Here is a 20,013-nt window from a genome sequence, read left to right as displayed (position 1 = left end):
CCAGTTATTGTAAGAATCAGGCTAAATGGGCAAAAAATCAGAAGCATACATGTCAAAAACAAGTGGCAATCAAAATGACAATATAATTTTACAAAAGGATGCTTTCTCTATTCGAAATGACCATTATTTGATCACTGCATCACTGAAATTTCTCAGCATTTTTGCAATAGAATGTCGGAATAATGGATTTTTGACAGAGTATTTTTTTATGAAACTCAGTTTAACAAACTTGTCTTTTTTTTTCTTTATTCTGAATTTAAATTTCAAAATAGTGGGTTGTTTTCTATCATGTTTCACTCACTGCCTGATTCGTACAAGGACTGATACTAAGTAGACGTGTTCTTAGTGATCAATGTTTCACTTACTGCCTGATTCTTACAAGGACTGACACTAAGTAGACGTGTTCTTAGTTATCAATGTTTCACTCACTGCCTGATTCTTACAAGGACTGACACTAAGTAGACGTGTTCTTAGTGATCAATGTACATTCAATGACCTTGATATTTCTATCAATAATAGCATTCACAAAAATAAATTTCAATTGATCTCTTGTGTTAAATTATAATTCTTTTTTAATATATTCTTTACAAACATATTTAATTAAAATATTACCTCCTTTGTAGTTATAAATAAACGGTTTATTTCTGGGCGTCCTTGAAAAAATGAGAAGAATAAGTATTTTATTTTACTTTTTTAAGAATGGGCTAATTGATTTCAAAGATTTTTCGCCAGACATATCCTAAACCAAAATGCCATAAACCTTGAACAGCCAACAGTGGTGGATTAAGTAAGGTGGCCAATGATAGTAGAGGTTGCTCATTTACTGCTGCCTCTTTATGCATGTACTTTAGTTTTCCGTTCGTGTTCATTGTTGTGTGCGTTTATTTTTCCTGGCCTTGTATTATATTATTTTGACTTCCAGTAGAGCACTGGTTCCCTTATTTTTTTCTTTCAATGACTTCCCTATATAATCATACAAATATTCCTTAATAATATAAGTTGACCTCTTACTTCTACTTTTAAGCAGGAACGATATAATATATCTGCTGATTATATACATGCCACTGGACAATCGTTGTAAGCATATCCTAAACAAATTAGGTAATGATACACAGTTTCATTTAAGATCAGAGAGCACTCCTCCCAAAGAGTAATCAAGGGAACCAAGGTTATAGCGGTAATCAAAAGAATATAATCCAGGGACAAAGACCAGACATGGAAAACAGACATACACAACAAAGAACATAAAGTAACTAAAATCATACATACAAACAAAAGTAAATGAGCAACTCGGACTCAATATGTGAAAGACATGATCTGACTTGAGGTGATTCGGTACAATTATGTATAGTCTGTTATAAGAGTTCATCGTTTTGAAAGCCATTAGATCCTATAGTTTAAAACGCATTTTATATTTCTATTAAGAAGGAAGGAAATATAAACAACAGATGTCATATTAATATATTTAACATTTAAATGTCAGATCGGACTCGACTTTATCGACAGGAATATTATGAAATCAATGATTTGGTCAATGAACTTGATGGTTGCCCAACAGAACTTGTTTTATAATATATATTATATCGTTAATATTATTTCAGAAACATCCCCACAAATACGAAAGCTACAGGGACAAAATGTTATGACGCGACCACATGGTTAATTAATTTTCAGCATTTTCCGTTTTTGTTATCATAAGCTGATTCGACAGTGGTTACATAAGTTGATATGATTCATCATTAACTGTTAAACCATATGGACTAACTCAGTTCAAACAAATGAAAAAAAAAAATTCAGCCAAAACTCTGCGGAAAATGGCTAGTATGTAGATAGATGTGTCGTTTTAAATTAAATTTTATTTAATGAAATTCAAAGAACAAAACAGAAAATAAATAAATAGAAAAGAACATTAAATTATTGTAATATTATGAATGTATCAGGTTGGTGTAAATATACACGATTTTCGGCTTTTTTATGTTCAATATGTGAAACATGTACAAAAGAAAAAAAGTTCTAAGTTGTGTGAGAAGAGTTAGATGTTTTCCCATATCGACAAAGGTTCCTGCCTCTAAAGTAGAAGCAGATGTCCTTTATGACATAAATTTGTTTCACCAGAATAAAGACAAACAAGAATGCAATATTTATGCACATTAATTTTTCGACACATCCTCGTCGTAATTAGTTTTTAGTAATTCATGTGCGAAAAGGAATTTGGTTCAGATTAATTTGTAATAAAGCGATTTGCTTCATTTTTTAAATTCACACACACACACACACACACATATATATATAAATTAATTCACATGTGTAGATAATATATTAATAAAACTAGTAGTAAGATAAGTAAACAATATAATAGTTCTATCGATTTCATCCTTCTGTAGGGACCCTTCATGATAACTGAATTGACGTCGTTATGGGTAACGTCGTTAAAGATAACGTCGTTAAGGAGGTTTATGACGTTCCAGCATTGTTTGTTGTACATTAAGTTTTTCTATTCTCGGGATTCAATTTCGACTTTAAAGTTTTATGAAGTATCGCTCCATTTCTTTCCGATATGTTTCATCCCGGTAACATTTAAAATATATATATATATAACATTGTCATTACAAATTGAAATAAGGATTTAAGTTTTTAATCATTAAAGTTAATTTGATTCCTATTCTTTCGAATGTAAAACTTCAATAAACCAATCTGTCGAGGTTATATATTTCACGCGACATTACATATTCTAAATAATGACAAAGATGTTCTAAAACGGTTCAATAAGCATTAATTTACTATTAAAAGTACGTCGCATTTTATTTGGATCGTAACATTTAGACTTATTTTAGCATGCACTGTAGATCGATGATTATTTTATCATATCATTTTATACATATACACATTGAAAGTAACACATGTCCGATACAACGTCGTTTACAAGTCAATGAATAAAGATAAACTGTTATACTTTACACGCTACGTCTATAAAATATAGGTCATTTTGTATTCTTATATATATATATATATAAGATAAACGATGCGACAATTCTTTTATTTCCAACCATGATTCACGAAATCGAACTAAACTTTCACATTTGTTGTTAAGTCAGGACACAAAAGACAAACCACTTGAAAAATCATTCTAAAAGTTGGCAATTCAGTATTTTCACTTGGCTTTTCACAAGAGTAGAAGCAATTTTATTTATTTTCCATAGACACTAGAGAAGCAACTTGCCAATACCTTTCTATTTGATGTCCGAGCGAATGCCAAAATTAACAAATTAACTGAATGTTGAATGTCTTTATGCATCTTTATTTAAAAAAAAAGAATTATTTTACTATTCTAATATTTACAAAATTGGTAAATTAGGTGCAAGAATAGAGTTGTCTATATCAGTAAATTAATGAATGAGTAATCAAGGGAATTAAGATTATAGATGTTATCAAAAGAATATAATCCAGGGACAAAGACCAGACATGGAAAACAGACATACAAAACAAAGAACATAAAGTAACTAAAATCATACATACAAAGTAACAAAAGTAAATGAGCAACTCGGACTCCACTAAAAACTGGGAGCATGGACCAGGTGCACCGGTAGGGTAAGCGTCCTCTGCTTTTCTAGAAACACCCACCGCGTTGCTCATAAAAAGTCATTTCCAGGGTGGACAAACTATATCTATTAGTAATGTATATTAATAATAATCTGAAAACATGCATAACTACAATAATTAATGGCTCAATGATAAAAGATTTCCGATAATGCTAGAATTATGCTAACATTAAATTCATGCACAAATAACAAGTTCAAGAAGTATAATAAACTTTTTTCAAAACGTTTTTTTTTATATAAAAAAAAACATAGGTAGGTAAAACCCAATTGAATCACTAATACATATAGTGGAACTTTTAACTACCTTATAAAAGAATAGGCTTATAAAGTTATAACATTTTTGCTATTAAATTTGTCATGAAATTTCCTACCTTTTCCTTTCTAGTATTTGCCTAAGAGCGCTATATCCATCAATAGTTCGGAAAATGGTTTAACTACTGTGGAGAAATCACCGACTTATAAACGATATCTGTGATTACAAAGGCTGTAACGAATAAGATCAATACCACGTTATAATAAAATGTGACAATTTCAATATGGAAAAATATCCATTTATCCCTGTCTGCACTTGTTGTTGACAATTTTCCAGATGAGTAAATGTTTATTTTGTATAAGGATTTTATATGTTCGATTTATCATCTGTTGTTTATTGGTTTATTCATTTTTCTTTTCCCTATTAGTTTATTTTTTGGCGACAAACAGATTCGTAAATGGGAGGTATAAGGGTACCTGACAATCATCATTTAGTTGATGAATGGGGGGGGGAGTGATGGTGGTGCACGTACTTAAAGTAGTTACTTCGTAATGCTTATGTTTTTATGAAGGTGGGGTTATGGAAGAAAATATATTTCAATTTCAATTTTGTTCTATTTTATTATTATTATTATTATTATTGTTTAATCAATTTCCTGTATTGAAATAACAAACGGGATTGAATTATTCAACACAAATGTATCATTTTAACATGTCATACATGTTCTGAAAGATTGGGTATTAGCCAAAACAGATTGTAGATGGAAAAAATGAAAAGAAGGGTAACGTTACAGTTATAAATAATGCTCAAACACAACAAAGCGCGGCTATACGGACATTGTCTCTGAGCATTATTTCTAACAGTTACTTGATCCCGTCTCTTTTTCACTCTCTCTCTCTCTATATATATATATATCCCTTATCTTCCTTTAATGTTTCCTTAATTCATTACTGTACATATTCGTTTGCTAAGAACAATACGTTGGCCATTGAATGACAAATGCAAGGTATAACAGCTAAAAACAAGAGAAACATACAAATCATGAAGAAATAATCAAAGGAACTTGGATTCTAGTGAAAATCAAAAGAATGTAATCCAGAAACAGGGCAAACAGACACATTGCAAAGAACGTAAAATAACCAAACTTACACGTATAAATGGACAAAGTAAATGAGAAACTCGGACTCCACTAAAACTTGGAGCATGGGCCAGTTGTACCGGTAGGGAAAACGTCCTCTGCTTTTCCAGAAATACCCACCGAGTTGTTCATAAAAATCCGGGGTGGGAAAAAAGAGGAAGGGAAATTATGACACGTGAAACACATTAGTTCTCTTGGTGAATATGGATACACTATAACGATCCGTTAAATCATAATGACGACCGTAAATCTTCAGTGGTAATGACAAAAGCTGCTAAACATATAATTGAACAGAATGTTTTGAACGCGAAGGTGAGGGATGGTTGACCAATTTAAATGACTTGTTTACACCAACAACAAAAAGAAATATTACCCGATTCGTGACTGAAACTGTAATCACGCTTTTGCCACAATTGAAACATACAAAGGGTTTGTTTTTATTTGATGGAAAGGAAAATCACAAAGGGTACAAAAAGCTTCAAGCTTTTTTTTTCAATATACATACATGACGTTTGAGATATCGTTTTAATTGGGTGGCATAAGTTTAAACAGTTATTCTCCTTCTTTAAACGAAAATGTTTGTTGTAACATTGTTTTATGCATAAATATAAAGTGCGTCACTGGAAAATAACTACAAGAGAAAGCAGTAAACTTTTTGTTTTTTTTTCAGATTCTGTCAAGTGGGGATGTTCATGGGTGTCAATGACCACAGTTCCAAAAAATGACTGCGAACAATAAGAACTGTCCATATGTTGACTTGTCAAGTGGGGATGTTCGTGGGTGTCAATGTCGACAGTTTCAAAAAATGACTACGAACAATAAGAACTGTCCATATGTTGACTTGTCAAGTGGGGATGTTCGTGGGTGTCAATGTCCACAGTTTTAAAAATGATTACGAACAATAAGAACTGTCCATATGTTGACTATGTTAGGAGGTAGTTTTCCTTGATTTAAACATAGGGTTACAATGTTGTAGCTGCATTAACAAACTTAAATAAAGCTCATCAATGTTTAATTCGGATTCCATTTTCGATATATTTCGGTCCTCTATATGATTATTTTCAAAACTTAGAGTGCGAGGTACTTGCATGTATTTACTTTATGATGCTGTTTTGAGGTTTCTTCTTGAAATACATGTAGGTCAAACTGACATTTGCAATATTCATATGACTGATATTTTTGTATTTACACTGAGCATATAAGACTTCAATAAAATAGTAATATTTTGTTTCGAAAAATAATTTGTGGTTTCAGTAAACTTCAGAAGAAAACACAAACAATAAATAAATAAATAAATAAATAAATAAATAAATAACAACCGAAGAATAAATGTTATTTTGCCAGACATAAAATTACGATTCATTAAGATGGATGCATTACACGTTTATTTTTTCTAAACGACGGAATTGCATGTAAATGATTCGTATTCAACTTGAATTATATATGTCATCAAGAAAATAATTAGCGCAGACATAATCTCTCTGATACAAATTACGAAGTTACCGCGAGTTAATTAAATCTAGGGAAAACCTCATTTCATATGAAGTAATTATTTTAGTTATTTCGCACTTTGTAAAGAAGAGGTGTTGCTCATCTATTCAAATAGATCTGCTAGAAATAGTTTCAGTAACATATACGTCATCTGTTTGTACATGAATAAAAACCGATACTATTAAATTGCCTTTAAAAAGCCCATATCAGAGAGGAAATTTTATGAACAACGCTTGTTCAAGAGTACACAAATACACAACAAATAAACAAAACAAACAAAAGACTACAATACAAAAACAACATAAAAAGCTCCCTTCCCCTAAACAAAAACAACAAACAAAAAAAAAACGAAGATAAAACAACATAAAAAAAATAAAATAAAATAAAATAAAAAAAATAAAACAAATAAAACTAAAATCCAAAAACAAGAACAATAAAAAAAGAACTGTCAATGAATTGTACTTCGTGTGTATAATTATATAATGTACGTTTAAATATTTATTCTTTATTTATTGATCTGTGCGCTTAATTTTAGGTTTGTTTTTAAACGCGAAAGCATACCTTATACCCCCACCGATTCCGGTCGATCTGATTTATATGTATCTCTGCGCATATGTCTACCAGTAGACACATAATATTCTACGGCCAATCATTTGAACCACAGAGCCTAGAAACAATTTTCAAGAAAACTTGTCAAGGAATTCTAGTTATGTCACAGAGGTAAAATTCAGTGTTCATAGAGTTAGATGTTTATTTTGTTGTGTTTATGGAAAAAATGTTTTTGTTGCAGTTACATTATTTTTTTGTAGACTAGATGTTGTGTGAGGGTTTCCTGAACACTCATGGGTGACCTAGAGTTTACATATTTTTTCATCACGATAGAGTTTTTTTTTCATTTTGACATATTCACAATATCAATTCTCGTTTTATATACAATTTTGTCCTCTTTTCTCTCTTTTTTTTTGGTTTTTCATCGTTATTATCCTAGTAAATTAAAACTGAATTCTTTACAATATCTCTTCGGCCGTAGATTTAGATAGGGTATGTCAGGCCAAAGTCTTTAGAGAGGGTATGTCAGGTCAAAGTCATTAAAGATGTTATGTCAGGCCAAAGTCTTAAGAGAGGGTATGTCAGGGCACAGTCATTAGAGATGGTATGTCAGACCAAAGTCATTAGAGACGGAATGTCAGGCCAAAGTTTAAACAAATATAATATTCACAGCTTTAATACAATAACAATGGGGAAACAGGTAAAATGGAAAACAGAAAAATCAAAATTATAAAATAAAGCACTGAAGTTCTAAGGCTTTGGACTGAAAACAAATAAACGTTTTAAGCTGAATTCAGGTACGTTTGAGTATTTCAGATTGGCATACTTGAAACATTAGACATATCATGCGAAATTTTGTGTTTGCTTGTAACAAAGCAATGGAGAATAATAAGTTTGAATTAGTCATAAGGTATATAAAAATATAGGAAAAAATGTACAAAACTTAAGAATCTAAGAATGTGTTATAAATTAAACATTACAAGCAATTGATTATTTAAAATGCATTACAAATCGTAAGATCAAAAGTAAATCTAAAATTAATTTACGTTCTGTCATGTTTTAAAGAGAGTACTTGTATAATTAATCAGCCAATGCTTAAACCATTCAAAAAACAACTTAACTTTGTTAAATATCCATAACGCAGATAAAAGTAAGCAAACTATGATCAAAACTGCACGAAGTAAAAGATATCATAGAAGAAATAATGTTTGATCTCGTGTTGAAAACACAATTAACCACCACTCAAATAATGTTGATTATGTTTTTTTTTCTTGTATTTTAGGAGTTTATGACATGCATTTTGGGATACATTGCAATATCAGATGTCCATCAGAGAGAATAATACTTCAAGTTTCCCTTCCTGTTTCATTAGCAATACAAATCATTGATGAGGAAAAATGTATGAGAGCTTATAACTAAAATTAATGATAGCAGCATGATTTGTCACATGTTTTATATGACGTTCCCCTAGTAATACACATTAACACTTGAGTTACATTTTATTTAAGGGATCAGGTAATTAGTGGCATATCTTTTTTTTAATTTGATCTCTTTTTTTTTACCTCAAATATATTATATGCATCTGACAAAAAACCAAAGACCTTATACAAATTATGCCGAAACGTGCATGGTGTAGATATTTTAGACTGCTTATATAATGAGTGCAGGAAAAATGCCATTTTTCCATAGTGCAGTTCAACTAAATTTCCACAGATTCTTAGACAGATAGTTACTTAAATATCTTGGTATGCAAATAAAGAATTAAATATACTATGGCTGTTAAGATTTAGATTCATGGTTTTATTAAGATCGTCAATTTACCATTAATGGCTGTCTATCTGAAAATTATGCAAACCTTAAGTTATGGTTGGCACGGCATAATTTATTTTCCACATTAATTTTTGGTTCCAATATAATGTTCATATTATACAAAAGGTGCGTATGTCAACATTTTTTTTTCTAAAATCGATATTGGATTGCTTCGAAAGTTGTTTTAAAATTTCTTCAAAGCGCAACTAAATCGTGCTAATGATAAATAATTGTCACTTTGTCAATGAGTGAAAATGTTTTTTTTATGTAATTTAGTTTTCCTTAATTGTTGCAGTTTGGTCGAAAACCAAAAACAAAATAAAAAACAACCAAAAACAACCAATCACTTGAGAAAGGATGCATTTGTAATATTAATTGGACAACATTGTATTAAAAGAAATTTTGTCATATGACACTAACTGTCTGGTTTTTGCATGGGCACCCTCTTGAAAGGTACTACCCCCAGCAAAGTTGTTGTGGGTGAATAATGCGCTACCAATATTTCAACTTTTCGATTCATTTATTTTGTCATTATTCATTGATGTTCCGAAATACAAATCCTCAGTACTAAATATGACACACATTTGAATATTTGTTTAGTTTGTCGTAAGTACACATAGTTTTTGTACTGCGCTAGATTTCTTACAGTTAGATATCTGGATTGGAGTTATGTTGCTACAAGATTGGAGTTATCACAACAAAAATGTTATGTTCGTCATCATTAACCAGTGGATCATTACGGTGCATCCGTCTGCATCACGAGAACCGATTTATTCAACACATTTGGGTGGTGTTCTAATAAAAGCAGTGGACGCATGACCTGCAGGTGCCCCTGGTCCATACGCCCAATTTTTAGTGGAGACCTAGATGCTTATTAACTTCTGTTGCTTTGTGTATTTTGTTTTGGTTATTCTATGTTCATTGGTGTGTGTTTCTGTATTCCATGTCTGGACTGTCCTTCGATTATATTCAAATGATTTCCGCTAGAGTCTGAATTACCTTGATTGTTATTTATAAAATAGAAGAAATACATGTACTACTTTCAATTATAAACACTTTTATTAATGAAACTGACGCTTTTGTGTAAATGACCGCTGTGTTTGTTGTGGTATGACTTTAAATATTGACAGATAAGTGTATAGGTTATCAAGGTAAAAAAAATTAAAATGCAAATGTATAATGACCAATAAAGTATGAAACTCCAGATATAAATTAAAAAACTGAAAATTACATGCAAAACCTGTATCTCATGCCATATCTACACGTGACTCCTATATTACCCGAGGGCGACCGGACGAGGATTGAAACGGGATGTAATACAGATTTTGACATCTCATGTTCATTATATCATATATTTCAACTTTACTATAAGTATGTTCCGAAAAGAGATGGTATACTGTTTCTCCCATTTTTAGCGATTTGTTAAACATGTACGTGCCTTATTAACCACTGGATGGTGATTAAATTTCTGTGTAAAATCAACCTTTAAAACACCTTGTAAAGCAATACTCAAACAGTTTAGCTTTGTTTTATTGATGATCTATACCAGTTATAGTAACATCAGACAGGGCGTTGAAAATTGATCTAAGTTGAAATATTTGTAACACGTTTTAATAAAAACAGCTCTGCTAATGGTGGAATCTTTTAATGGAAAATAAACGATCTAAAATAAATTTAGAAAATATAAATCTAAAATGAAAAACTTCATTCCAGAATGAGGAGACGGCACTTCCACATCAAATTGTTCAAGGTTGTTTTTAAATAGATATCAAATATAAGAATCTTGAATAGTAATAGTTTTGGTCTTGTGGGTATTTTATTAAAAAAAAATGTTACAACAAAATATGCATGTGGGAGAATCTATCTGCAGATTTAAACGTTACATTAACGCATTATCAATGTCATTAATGCAATTTCGAAATGCTAAAACATGGTATTACTTTTCTTAATCTTGTTATATGCCCCTGGTAGAAGAACATTAGATGCATTTGTATGTTAGTATGATTGGAAATTACATATGAAAATATGTAGGTACAGTTTAACGTAAGAATCATGTATATTACACACCATGGGATTCAATTCATTAAAGTGCTATAAAATTTCCATCTAGGTTTTTTCCTACTATTTCAACTAGAAAAAGTAAAACAATCTTCTTCGTTTCATTATTGCCTGATTCAAGGGGTCCTAGTAGGTGAACAATTGGATAATTCTATAGAAAAATAAAATTGGAAATCAATGGAGCCTCCTCCTTATAAGCAGGTTAATAAAAAAGTAACTCGGTTTTCACTCACAAGTTTTGAAATTGACCAGGTGCACCGGTAAGGTTAACGTCCCTTGTTATTTCTAGAAACACCCGCAGAGTTTTGCATTAATTGGCAAAACATGTCATATCTAGGGTAGACAATAAAAAAAAAGAAAAAAATATCTGAAGTCAACATTAAACTTAATATTTTGGAACCAAAAAAAAAATGCAAAAAAAAAAAAAAACATTGGAGACCTGGAAGTAATGTATGTCATAAAGTTTAACCGGTTGCATCGTAAGTTTGGAACGTAATAAAATTAGAAGATGAATTATATTTTAAAGTAATTCCCGCCCTTTCGGTACGAACACAATTTGAAAGTTTATCATAACAATTCAATTGGCTATCCCCTAACATCATTTTTTACTAAATTGTTCTCAATAATGTGACATACTGGATGCATATTCCGTAAAGCAGTACATTTTGGCGAGATTATGATACTCGCTATATTGTGATGTTCGAAGAATCACGAAAATAAAAGCTGGCAAAATTCAAGTACAGATATTTTGGGTAAAATTGTCATTCATCTGAATCAGAAGAAGATTAAAGAAGCCGCGAAAATTTAACACCCCTATTCAAAAGCAAATGACGAAATGTTGCACCTGCGAAAATTTCCTGCTATACGGTATACTGTCATGCCGGTTTTGTCTTAGCAGCCTCTGTATGATTCTTATCTGGAGTGTTATTTGAAATGTATCTTTTAATGAGATAATATAGTCAGAACCATTTCAGTACTAGTGCCCAGATGGTGTAACATCTATTTTGTCGGATTTAATTTGGACTTGAGTTCAATGTAGATCGGATTTCGTTGTTAACCTTATTCAATCTAATATTCAATCGGCTTTTGGCAGTTAAGTGAAATAATCTGTAAAAAATCATTAAAACGTTTTATTTTGTGACATTCTGATATCAAATTCAGAACATCTAAATGATCAAGCTTTTTTTTTTTCTTGATATGTTACAATATGTTCATTGAAATTAGGAAACATGTGTTTAAAATTTCTTGGACTTTGTTTTTAATTTTACTACTTTTGTCAAAGTAAATGTATAACACTGAATAAAATTTCAAGAAAATAAATTTTAGAGAAGGTATCCCCTTAAAGGTACACAGGCAAATATATTTCACATGATTTTCACACGAATTTCACCTGAATTTCACCTGAATTGAGCAAATAAACTAAGTGACAGAGTTCACGTGAAATTCGGGTGAATGGAGCCTTCACGTGAAATTCACACGAAATGTTCACATGAAATTCGTGTTTAGTGAATTTTACATGAAAATCATGTTAATTTCATGTGAATTTCACATGAATTTCACGTGAAGCTCGATTAACATGAATTTCACGTGAAAAATATTTGCCTGTGTATGATAATTTTAATGTTTTGATGCTTTGCAGCATGTTTTCACTAGGCAGATACAAGTAGTCCCGATGAGCTGTATAGATTGCCTCCAACAGCACTTGATACTCTATGTAATACAATTGAACTGTGCTTAGTACAACTCTACTTTGATGTTTCAGGATCAATACAAAAGCATTAACAATAGTTAGTAATAAATTTTGTATAGTCAATTCCCTTGTAATAGATATGTTTGATAACATTCTTTAGAAAATACTTCTGCTTGTTAATTAAACATTAGACATACAAAAATACTCACGACTGGAATTATATATCAAAATATTCTTTATTATCGAACAACTCTTGTTTTTCCTCAACTAATCACATATATCGATCAAATAAAAAACGAAAATATTTATGCCATTTTAAAACCTAGCAAAATGTACAATAGATCATGTTATTTCAAGCCATTTTCCATTCTGAATAAATCATAAGTAATTATTTCAACAAAATCTGTTTGATGCACTGATGATGAAAATTCCCACGACATATTTACGGAGACATTGCAAAAAAAAAGCCAACTGTTTACTAAAGCATGACACATTTGTTTCTAATCATTGCAATTTAAATAGATACATACCCGCACTGACATTGTTCATCGCAACTCACAATGACCGTTTTTGTCATGAAAGAGTAATCAAGGGAACCAAGGTTATAGCGGTAATCAAAAGAATGCAATCCAGGGACAAAGACCAGACATGAAAAACAGATATACACAACAAAGAGCACAAAGTAACCAAAATCATACATATAAAGTAACAAAGGCAAATGAGCAACTCGGACTCGACTACAAACTGGGAGCATGGACCAGGTGCACCGGTAGGGTAAGCGTCCTTAAGGAGGTGATCAACATTTCAGCATCAGTCTTTGTATAAATTAGGAAAAATGGGATAAATTAGCGGTCAATACTCCCAGCTTATTGTGGAGTTAGGGGTGCTCATTCACTTTTGTTTCTTTGAAAGTGTTACTTTGATTATCGCATGTTCTGCGTCATTTAAATACATTTTTTTTTATTTCCTTTTGTATCTAGATTCCCTTGATAACTCTATAGAACAAGAACATTAAAACCCAAAGGTTTTTGGGTCGGAAATGACAACTGTTAGGTAAAATCGTTTGTTTGTTTTTTCGTCACCATGAATAACTTAGATATGGGCAGTGTTTGAATTTAATTGACTGGTACCTAAATGGTTTAAACTCCCTATTAACACTAAAAACCACCCCATTTCCCATGCTGCCAAGAAACATTTTATCTCACAAATGCAACATACCACAGGTAGGAATGTCACCCCTATCGGACACATTGTTGGAGGAGCAGAGACTATCAATTTCAAATGCAACATACCACAGTTAGGCATGTCACCCTTATCGGACACATTGTTGGAGGAGCAGAGACTATCAATTTCAAATGCAGCATACCACAGTTAGGCATGTCACCCTTATCGGACACATTGTTGGAGGAGCAGAGACTATCAATTTCAAATGCAATATACCACAGTTAGGCATGTCACCCCTATCGGACATATTGTTGGAGGAGCAGAGACTATCAATTTCAAATGCAACATACCACAGTTAGGCATGTCACCCCTATCGGACACATTGTTGGAGGAGCAGAGAATCTGGTGTGATTCGGTCGGGGGGGTGGGGGGTGGAAACAACAACCTTCTGTACTCGAGGCGAGCACGCTACCGCGAGACCACCGGGTTGGTGTAACGTACAAAATCTGTATTCCTTGATTCTGTTGCCACAAGCCCTACATCAATGTGAATATGAAGGTAATGTCATGTAACATTAACTGCTTGACACTTTCACATTCAAGGAAAATCAAATAAAAAACTGAATATAGCATACTAGTACCTTTACCCATTTTAAATCAATTTGACGAATGCCCTGAAAATGTTTTCTAGCCTTTTTAGGAAATTACATTTTTTTAAAAAAATGAAATGCTATGGTATTAATATAAGAGTACAGTTATTTTTATACTGAGGTGTATTATGGTTTAAAAATATAGAAAATTAACTTCCGGTATTGAATAAAATAAATGTTAATTCTCCAGACATGGTGGTGTGAACCTTATTAGAAACTACATATACATAAAACTTTTCAAGTAGTTTCAACGCACTTTTATGATAACAGTGTTTTATATAATAGGGTATGTAAGTCTCGTTCTAGTTTCATTTTTTTTTACCGGAATTTACTGCGTAGAACGTGTTGAAAACCGAAGACCGATCTGCACTTTATCATTTACTTCCGGGTATTTGAAACGTTGTATAACAATACAAACTTTTCTATTTTGTGTTTTTTTCTTAATACCTTTATCACGTTGAAATAGATACTTGTCATTTTTACACAAAAAGATGTTTTGCGTTTAGCACTGAACTCAACGCTCTCTAAATGAAAAATCTCCATGCTTTTGAATTGTAGACTAGGGCCCATCCTCTTGAAATCACGGGGTCCCATGACAAGACTTACATACCCTATTGTCATTGAGAACCGCAATGAATACTTTGACATTGCCACCTTTCTTTTTTTGTATTTGGGTACAGTGTATAGGTTAATAGTTCAAAATGGTTTTGACTATGAAAAAGAGTAATCAAGGAAACCAAGGTTATAGAGGTAATCAAAAGAATGTAATCCAGGGTCAAAGACCAGACATGGAAAACAGACATACACAACAATGAACATAAAGTAACTAAAATCATACATTCAAAGAGCAATCAAGGGAACCAAGGTTATAGCGGTAATCAAAAGAATGTAATCCAAGGACAAAGACCAGGCATGGAAAACAGACACACACAACAAAGACCATAAAGTAACTAAAATCATACATACAAAGTAACAAAAGTAAATGAGCAACTCGGACTCCACTAAAAACTAGGAGCATGTACCAGGTGCACCGGTAGTGTAAGCGTCCTCTGCTTTTCTAGAAAATTAGGAAAAGAGTTTAAGAAGAGCTGCATAAGAAGATGAAGGGTATTGCTGTTCATTAATTACAAGTAACGGTTAAATAGTTCATTATTCTGAAAATCGTTCAATGTTTTTACACTAAAAAATAAAAGGTCTTAGACTTATTTTGTTGTTATGAGATGGCACAATATTGATATAAGAAACATACAGTGTTAACAATAACAATAGTGTCTGAATAATATAGCTGCTTTTTATTGCCTTTATGGATTGTTCAGTAGATATCAGTTTATCTTTCAATATCAGTCCTTATAAAAATCAGACAATGGTGATTCATGCATGTCAAAAACCCGACAAATTCACTTTTGATTTTTACTCATTAATTTTACTGACCACTAAGCTGGTATTAGTTTGTCATTTGGTTCTTGCACTTTTGAAAATTTCTATGAAATTGGTACTTTGCAAGAATTACCGTTCTAGATTCGGCTTGATTCGGCTGTTTTTCGTTGGAGATCAATGTGTTGTTTTCTCGAAAGTACAGAACTGAATAAAGGAAGGATTATTTTTACTCAAAAGTATAATAAATGTAGACAAGGAGATCATCATCAGTCCGGTTGTTTTTTCCACAATAAAAATTACCTCTACAGTAGGCAGTGTCTGAATTTTATATGGGCTGGTACTTTAACAATTACAATTGCTGCTTCAGGGCACCCTTGGGAAAGAATACTATTATAAAGATTTTAATGTTAAATGCAATAATAACTAATGTTTTAAATTAAAAATATCTGTCTTTGACAGGAGAATATGTAAAGTTTTTCTACATCGACATAAAACATGGAGTCCTTTCAATTTAATGATCGCTCTACTCATGTTCAGTTATTGTTTAGTTCACAGTAGTTAGTCTCACACGACGGACCAGAAGAACTGGAAGTAGAATAAGTGGTACGTACCGGCTCTTGAACACGTGTTTGGTTTAGTGCAAAGACATAACGCTACATAATGAAATAAGCATTAATTCATCAGATGCGTTCACTTCAAATCAATAACTGATAGCTTAAATGAAAATTATAAAAAAAAACAAACAAACTAAATATCATACAGTCTTGTACCTGCGAAACTAAATGAATCAAGTGTTTATCCCGTTAATAGAAGAACGTATTCGAATTTTGAATTTAAATAGAGAAAACTGCAGGAATCAGACACACAGTATTTGAACAAAGTTGAAAGCATTGTTTCAAAAAGGCATACAAACTCAGTAACGGCACGATCACAAATAAAACTTTCCCAATACTGTTCAATAGAAGAGTATTCGTAATTCTACTTTATAGACCTTATAGAAAATGTATTTCAAATTTCTTAGGTAAAATAAGAATAAAAACGGCTAAATTGATAATGAATTGAATTATATGGTGTATTTTTTTAACTTACCTACTCCTTAACGAATTCTAGATTTACCGCATGAAGCACATACACAATAGTGTTTAAAAACGATCAAAAATAAGCCCTTTCATAGGCCGGACTTTTTCATTATGTAGTGGAAAGAACGTGTCCAATTGCTTTATCAGGTGTGAAATTAAATAGTATTATACTTCAGTGTTCTTAAGATTTATCATTTATCAGGTGTGACATTGGATACTTTATGTGGGCACTTGTTCTCTGAATTTTGATTCATTTTATGACTATATAATTTGATTGCAATCAAACATAACCATCGTTAACATAAACCGCCTATACAATCACAGTAACCACTGTGTGATGTGATTAGTATGAATAAATGATTTCAATGTCAAAGAGAGCATTAACCCGTTAAACCATGTTAAAAACATGTGGCTGTTCTTCAAGCACCTGTGTTTAACACTTCGATAAATTTATGACTTTTTTATTTATTTTTCCCTTTTTGTAACTCATTTACAACATATATTACAGTGGCAAGGAATGCGTTAAACTCCATTCGATAGTTTATAAAGACAGACGTTAACTTCAAATGTGTGACTTTGTTTATGATTTAATGATCAAGTCCCTGAATACATGTATTGTTCCCAAAGCAACCATGATTTGGAATGAAAATGCTTGGTTACACTGTTACCCGTTTTCCCTGACACATATGGAGCAAGTTTGTAATGTTGGATAAACCAAGATATTGAAATATATTATTTTATTCGATATTTCATGGAGGGACTTTGTAAGAATCAAGCAAAGTGGGAAAAATCAGAAACATGCATGTCAAAAACCGACTCATATGACAATATGACTTCATTCAATGATGATTTCTCCTCTTGAAAAGACCACTAAGATTTTAATCTCTGCATAACCGGATTTGTTCAGGTTTTCTTTATATAGAAACAGACATACACAACAAAGACCATAAAGTAACTAAAGCAATACAAAGTAACAAAAGTAAAGGAGCAACTGGGACTCCACTAAAATCGGGGACCATGGACCAGGTGCATCGGTAGGGAAAGTGTCTTCTAGAAATTCGTCTAACAATTTATCATTATTGTTTGTGTCAATGACCTACATGTAATTTGATTGGAATCCCGGATAATTTCAAAACAATATTTCCGATTATGCAAAATGAGGCACTATTTGCCGATTTCGGGGTTGTTTGACCAATAAAATGACAAATGCTTGGATCATCTGTTGTTGGCCCCCAAAAATCAAATGATCATAAATAAATTTAAGAAAAAACAGTATGTTACATGAAATCCATTTTTTAAAGGCAACAAACTAAATGCTTCGCTCATACTTCGTAAACGTCTTCCTCATACTATGAAAAGTAGAATATTTGACCATTTACAAATTTACACATACAAATTACACTAAAATTTTGCTGAAGTTCTGGAATTTCTAAAAACTGCATATAAATACAATTTTACGAAAAGTATTGGTAATGAATGGTGATATGCGAAACAAACGAACAATACAGTAAAAAATGGCCAAAATATCTACATATTAGTTACAACATGTTACATTTTAACCATATAGAAAATGAAGATAGTTTCTTACCTTATCATTAACTCTATAACATTGAAATATCTTTGTAGATTTTTTTAAGCAGCTGGTCCAAAGTCGTTTTTTTCTTCTTATGTAAACATAAGCAAATATCCAATTATATATAACACTTACACAATGTTTCTGATGCGTAGCAATACTATATTAACACATCGATCGACAACTTCAAAGCACTAATAATTAAAACATATTTATATCTTAACAAGTGGGGTGAACCTTAAACACGAAATAGATCAAATGTTTTACTACAATGAAAGAGGACGTAGTAAAGCAAAACGTACAAAATTGAAAAAAATACTGACAAGATAACACCTGTTTCCCCATTAATAAACCATAAATAATAAAACATACAATAAACATATCAAAAACAGTATTCACAGTATAAGAATTAACATGACACCAATTAAATTTTGAGTTAAACTCAAGTGTTCCGAAAGGGTGAAAGGATACCACCTTCTACATCAAACGAATGGGTAAACTATGTTATATACTGTACAGTTTTTTTCTGCGTTGGGTTCCTTGACCAAAACTGACAAACAAGACGTAAAATGGGGATGGTTTTAGCTTTTTAAATTATTTTGCCGAGAAAAAACAAACAATGCTTTTTCAGTCTATTTATGCTATGTTTTCACATAATATAATATTTTTCTGCACTTTTCAGAAAATAATACATTCATCTCCCACTAATATCAACCAAATGAAGCAAAACAAAGAACGATATCTCTTCCAAAGTGCAAATTTCATGTACAATCTACACAGTGTTTATCTCAAAAGCGCAACAACCAAATGAAAAACAAAGACTGCTTATGTGATCTCTAACATTCTGAACAAGACATAAAACTGAATTCGATGGGTTTTTGATATGTATGAATAAACTCCTGTCTGATTTTTAGATAGACTGCTACTTCAGTTTAGCGAAATATCATAATGAAAATCTTAATTCTAATGTGTATGTGTGTACCTGCTAGATCTTCATTTGGGAAGAATTTGAGAATTGTCGACTTCATTTTTGACGTAAGCGTCTTGTGTAAGAGACAGGCGATGATAATATTATATTTAATTTTGGTTTCTATTATGCAATGTGTTGTTATGGTAAACCATTTAATTCGCATGTTGAATTCAACTGTAGCAATCTGAAACGCTAATTTAGCTTGATGCTAATGTCAAAGTCTATTAAAACGCAATTTGTAAATTGCTCAAAAAGTATCGATATTACATACGCAGTTAGCACTCTCTATCTCCAGCATCCGTAACTTAAGGGTGATTTTATCGTGAAGTGATAAAATTGTTGTTGAGTTTCTCAAATGATATATAATATCAGGGCTTGGTAATTTTAACGATAATGAGGAAAAAAGTGTCTTTCTGAATGATTATATTTAATTTATCACTATAATAGATTATGCCATCATGTTTTAGTTTTGTAATTATTGACATAGTGCATGTATTTAATCTTTTGAATAACATAAACGTACGATTTTGTATCTAAAAAGTACTAAACCATCTTTACATTTGTCGCATTGTCTTGCTAGTTAAAGGAAAATATGTTCTCCTTCTTTGACGTGT

General features: G+C 31.7%; 1 protein-coding gene across 2 annotated transcripts in view; it reads right to left on the bottom strand.

Annotated features, from left to right (window-relative positions):
• The window catches only part of LOC148597303 (galanin receptor type 1-like), a 57,014-nt gene extending 38,445 nt beyond the window's left edge, over nt 1-18,569 (bottom strand). The window contains exon 1 of one of the 2 annotated variants that reach the window (XM_088564091.1): nt 18,445-18,569. The gene's annotated coding sequence lies outside the window, so the exon portion shown is untranslated. Of the gene's footprint in view, nt 1-3,970; nt 4,146-18,444 lie in introns of those variants that run through there. The other variant, XM_088564090.1, reaches the window with a different exon arrangement.
• Between the last annotated feature and the right edge of the window lie 1,444 nt (nt 18,570-20,013).

This window comes from Perna viridis, chromosome 15, assembly GCF_037379345.1.
Source record: "Perna viridis isolate PV_CMFRI_1.1 ecotype Kerala chromosome 15, ASM3737934v1, whole genome shotgun sequence".
In the NCBI taxonomy this organism is placed as follows: Eukaryota; Metazoa; Mollusca; class Bivalvia; order Mytilida; family Mytilidae; genus Perna; species Perna viridis.
This window is presented reverse-complemented; position numbering and strand designations above follow the sequence as displayed.